The sequence below is a fragment of the Citrus clementina genome, unplaced genomic scaffold (assembly GCF_000493195.1).
Source record: "Citrus clementina cultivar Clemenules unplaced genomic scaffold, Citrus_clementina_v1.0 scaffold_9, whole genome shotgun sequence".
NCBI classification, from domain to species: Eukaryota; Viridiplantae; Streptophyta; class Magnoliopsida; order Sapindales; family Rutaceae; genus Citrus; species Citrus x clementina.
The window spans coordinates 8,052,949-8,058,983 of NW_006261964.1; the positions used below are offsets into that span (position 1 = coordinate 8,052,949).

The following is a 6,035-nucleotide window of genomic DNA, read 5'->3' on the forward strand; positions in this document are numbered from 1 at the left end:
GTTAGAAGTTGTAACATTAATTAGCAAAATTTTCAGCGGCATCCCTGAAGTTTAGCATAGAATTAGATATATCCCCTTGTTTTCAAAATTAGTCTCTGATTCCCATGTTGTTTACTTTATTATTTTTTGTTTTCATTTCAATTGGATTTATAACTTCGTAATGTTGCGCCTTGTAAAATGTATGCTTAAAACGCGTGCTTCTTATTTTTTATATACTGCTAAGAGAATTTGAGAATAGAAATATATAAAATGGTGTCTCATTTATTAATTATTTATATCCTCTAAATAGCACCTAACATGCAACTCACTTCAATGGTAAAATTAATTAAACAAAATAAAAAAAAGCATTTTTAACACCAGTACAAAAACATAACAAGTGTAAAAGAAGACTCATTAACTTATTTTATGATATTAAATTCACGCAGATACCACCAATGTTTCTCGACCATGTTTGAAAGAGACCACCAACTCATGCTGACTTGGAAGATTTTCTTTAAGTATATAAGTGAAAGTTATTACTCTAGTCTTCAAAATTCTTAAACCTAATCTAACTCATTACAGCTGCATGCCTTGCTCCTTTTATTATATGTATATATTTTAAGATGAATACAATAACTTTTTAATAAGAAGAATTTTATACTTTTCAAGCTTAATATTAACGATATTTTATTTTATTTTAATTACTTTGAATTGTTTTGGTTTAATGACTTGAACATATTGATTGTTTGCTAAAGTTGAATTTTTATTTGTCTAATTAATTGACGATAGCAATTGTATAAAATTTACTTAAAAAGATAAAATCTTAGTAGATTACAGAAAGATTTAGTAATGACAAACATGTAGCAGCCAATACACATTACCATCCCCAACGGCTGTAATATGGCCATGAGCAGTCTTAATTGTTAGAAGGTGCAAAATTAATTAGTAAAATGTTCAGCGGTATCCTTGAATTTTAGCATAGAATTAGATATATCCCCTAGTTTTCAAAATTTGTTTTTGATTCCCCTATTGTTTAATTTATATATATATATATATATATATATATATATATATTTATTTATTTATTTATTTCACTTGGATATATAACTTTGTAATGTTGCGCCATATAAAATGTATGCTTAAAATGCATGCTTATTACTTTTTATATGTTGTTAAGAGAAATTGAGAATAGAAATATGTAAAATGGAGTTTCATTTATTAATTATTTATATCCATTAAATAGCACCCAACGTGCAGTTCGTCTCAATAGTAAAATTAATTAAACAAAGCAGAAAGATTTGTTTTAGCATCAGTAAAAAATAAAAATAAAAAGCACAAAGCGAGAATCACAAACTTATTTTATGATATTACATTCACGCAGATGTCACCAATGTTTCCCGATGACGTTTGAAAGCGATCACCATCTCATGCTGATTTGGAAGATTTTCTTCAATTACAGGGACTTTCCTGAAATTTTCAAACCACTTATGCAAGCTTGGGAATTTGTGAGATTCAAATAGTTTCATTGTTATAGTGCAATTTATGCACTAGTTTTGCATTGTTTACTTCCCTTAATATCGATGTTTTGCACTTAATAATAATGATTTACTTGTGTTTTACTTTTGTAGGTGCAATTCTATTGATTTGTGATAAAATTGAGCTATAAGATGATGTTTAAAGATGATTGTTCTCTTGGAGAAATTTAGGGCGTCAGAAGAACTTTGTTGACAAGGCGTGGGCGCATGCTGTCAACTGCGGACCTGCAATTTTTAGTTTAACGTGTTTTGTATTTTTGGTTATTTTTGTAATTATGAATTTAATATTTCAGATATTAGTATTTTATTTTAAATAGAACTCTAAAAGAGAAAAGAGAGAGAGTATTTAAGGGAGGAATCTATTGTGAAAACGAAGAGATTGGGGGAAAAAGAAAGAAACCCTAGATCTAAACTTTTCTCTTCTCTCTATGAAGAACTAAACTTATTTTTCTGGTTGAAGGTTAATAAAGCTTTGATTCATCACTACTGCGAGATCTTTCTTATGCTTTAATTGTTTTATTACTTTTTGGGTATTTTTTTTATTTTCTGAATTATTATTGTGATTATGTTTGTTAATTAGATAATTGGCCACTATTTAAATATCAACTTAATCTATTGTCAATTAAATGATTCATCGTATGAAGATTTTAATGTTTGTGACAAATAACATAGCAGAGAGTTGTATTGTGAGAATAAACAATCTAATTTAAATGAACCATCGTATGTGTTTGTTGATTAGGATTTGGGTCTCTCTGGTTTTTCAGGCTGTCAATTGATTAAATCCTATGATCGTATCTAGGGTTGTCTATTGATTAGGGAAATAACCAACGGTCGTACCTTAGTTATCGACTAGTTAAGGAGAGATTGGCTATTAGAGGGTCTCAGTAGTTATAACCGGTCTATTCATAAGAAATAATAATTTATATTTGAATCAATGATCAGTAGTCGAATCAAGCTGAGTTAATTCCTTCAACCAGAGCTTTCTCCAATTTGAATTACAACTTTAATTTTCATTCTTGTTATTTTAATTTGATTTTTATTATTGTCAACAAAACCCCCATTTTATGTTTTACGTTTCAAAAGGATTTAAATAATTACCGATCTCTGTGGACACGACCCTACTCAATCACTGTACACAATTTATTTAGAGTAAGTATTTATTTTTGTTGGCTTCGACAACCATAAAATTTTGGCGCCGTTGCCGGGGATTGGTGTCATTTATTTAATCCTTTTTATGTTTTACTTGGTGTATGGTTCGTTCTTCTCGTACAGGTACACTTTCGTTTGATCCTAAAATTGAGAAGACAGCTCGCCAGCTAAGACAGCAGACGAAGCGAGCTAAGTAACGATCCTCGTCGCCTTTGATTTCTGAAACAGATACGGTGCCTGATTTGGTTGAATCATCTAGCGATTCAGAAGAACAAGTGATGGATAGATTTGCACCTGTAGAAAGAACTCTTAGAGAGTTAGTTGAACCAGACTTGAATCAGCAACCACTCTGCATTCAATATGTAGACTTGGAGGTAAATTTTGAATTAAAGTCTGGCCTCATTCATTTATTACCCAAGTTTTATGGTTTTGCAGGTGAAGATCCTCATAAACATTTCAAGGAGTTTCATGTTGTATGTTCAAGTATGAGACCACAAGGCGTGACTGAAGAGTAGATTAAGCTGCGTGCTTTTCCTTTCTCTTTAGATGACTAGCTAAAGACTGGTTGTACTACTTGCCTCCTGGATCGATTACAACGTGGAATGGTTTGAACAAGCAGTTCCTCGAGAAGTACTTTCTTGCTTCAAGAGCTGCCAACATCAGAAAAGATATTTGTGGGATCAGACAACTTCCTAGGGAGACTTTGTATGAGTATTGGGAGCAATTCAAACAATTGTGTGCCAGCTGTCCTCAGCATCAGATTTCTGATCAACTTCTTATTCAGTATGTTTACGAAAGACTATCATTAATGGAGAGGAGTATGATAGATGCTGCTAGTGGAGGCGTGTTGGTGAACAAGACCCCTACTCAAGCAAGGGAGTTGATCTCAAATATGGCTGTCAATGCACAACAATTTGGCAGTAGGCAAGATCCCACTTCAAGGAAGGTGAATGAGGTAAATATTTTTTCTGTTAAACAACGTTTAGATAAACTTACTTCTTTTGTGGAAAAGTTTGTTGTAGGTAATGTGCAATAGGTAAAGACTTGTGGCATCTGTTACAATATGGGTCGTTCAACTGATATGTGTCCTACGCTTCAAGAAGAACCGTTGAACAAGCCAATGCAGTTGGAGGATTTCCAGGCATGCCTCAGAGGAGGTATGATCCTTATGCACAAACATACAATCCGGGGCGGAAGGATCATCCCAACTTCAGCTATGGAGTTAGGCCGTCAGGATTCCCACAACAGTATCCACCAAGATAACTAGCACCTCCACAGTCAAACTCCAAGTTAGGTATATCTCTTGAAGAAATTGTTAAATCACTTGCGACTAACGCTCAACAATTTCAACAGGCAACTACAACAAGCATTCAGAATTTGGAGAGCCAAGTGAGTCAATTGGCAACTACGATGAGCCGTCTAGAGTCTCAAGTATTAGGGAGATTGCCTTTACAATCTGAGGTGAATCCCAAGCAAAACGCTAGTGCCGTCATCCTTAGAAGTGGGAAGGAGTTGTAAGAGCTTAGTAAGAAAGTGACAGAGCATGTAGAACCTGAGCTTGAAAAGAATGAATTGATGCCTAAATCTCAAGATACGCAACCCACCAGAGCGAAACCCCTACCTATTGTGATACCTCCTCATTTTCCAAGCCGGTTTGCAAAATCTAAGAAGGAGGAACAAGAGAAAGACATCCTTGAGACATTTCGCAAGGTTGAGGTAAATATTCCCTTATTAGATGCTATAAAATAAATACCTTGATATGCTAAATTCCTTAAGGAACTGTGCACCTCTAAGAGAAAATTAAGAGGAGATGAAAGAGTTCACATGGGGGAGAATGTTTCAGCAGTTCTCCTAAGTGCAAGGATCCATGTATGTTTACTATCCCTAGCAAAATTGGTAGTGTTAGAGTTGAGAAGGCTATGTTAGATCTAGGAGCTTCTATTAATGTCATGCCTCGTTCTATTTGTTCGTCTTTGAATGTTGGTGCATTAAAAGAAACTGGCGTGATAATTCAATTAGCTGATAGGTTTAATGCATATCCTGATGGGGTATTAAAGGATGTCTTAGTACAAGTTAATGAGTTAGTTTTTCCTGCTGATTTTTATGTACTTGATATGGAAGAGGATAACTCCTCTAATTTTGTCCCAATTTTGCTAGGAAGACCTTTTCTTAAGACTGCTAGAACTAAAATGGATGTACATAAAGGGACTCTTACTATGGAGTTTGATGAAGAGGTTATAGAGTTCAATATGTATGATGCCATGAAATATCCCAGTGAGGAACATTCGGTATTTTCTATGGATGTTATTAACCCTATAGTGCAGGAAGTTTTTTATTTGGATGTTAAAGATTCATTGGTAGCTGCTTTAAATAACAGTTTGGACCTCAAAGGATTGCAAAAGGATGAAAATGAGTTTGTTTTAAATTTTGTATTGCAAGAGATAATTTATGAATTAAATTCTTTGAGAACTTTAACTCATCATATGTCTAATATTGAATTACCTTCATCTCATGCAAAACTTCTTCCATCTATTTTACAGGCACCGAAAATAGAGCTTAAACCATTGCCGAGTCATCTAAAGTACATGTTTCTAGGAGATGATGAGACACTTCCGGTGATCATCTCTTCAAAGCTTAGTACTTTAGAGGAAGAGAAACTTATTAGAGTGCTGAAGGATTACAAAAAGGCTATTGGGTGGACAATTGCAGATATTAAAGGGATAAGTCCGTCCACGTGCATGCATAGAATACTGCTGGAGGAAGATGCCAAACCTTCAATTCAAGCTCAACGTCATTTGAATCCACTCATGATGGAAGTAGTGAAGAAATAAATTCTAAAACTTCTTGAGGCAGGTATAATCTATCCAATTTCGGATAGCAAATGGGTAAGTCCGGTACAAGTGGTACCGAAGAAAGCTGGTATAACAATTGTTGAGAATTCTTATAGTGAGTTAGTACCTACCCGAGTTTAGAATGGGTGGAGGGTTTGTATTGATTTTAGAAAGCTTAATTCACTCACTAGGAAGGATAATTTTCCTATTCCTTTTATTGATCAGATGCTTGAAAGGTTGGCAGGAAAATCTCACTTTTGTTGTCTTGATGGCTATTCAGGTTTTCATCAGATACCAGTTGCGCCTGAGGATCAGGAGAAGACTACCTTCACATGTCCTTTTGGAACCTTTGCGTACCGACGTATGCCATTTGGTCTTTGTAACGCTCTCGCCACTTTTCAAAGGTGCATGGTCAATATTTTTTCAGACTATGTAGAAAACACTATAGAGGTATTTATGGACGATTTTACGGTCTATGCTGATTCTTTCGATGATTGTCTCTATAATCTGAAGAAGTACTTGAAAAATGTATTGAAACAAA

The 6,035-nt window shown here is 34.3% G+C and overlaps 1 pseudogene; it reads right to left on the minus strand.

The window, feature by feature from the left end:
- Positions 1–1,352: 1,352 nt before the first annotated feature.
- The window catches only part of LOC18031338, a 17,455-nt pseudogene continuing 12,772 nt past the window's right edge, over positions 1,353–6,035 (minus strand).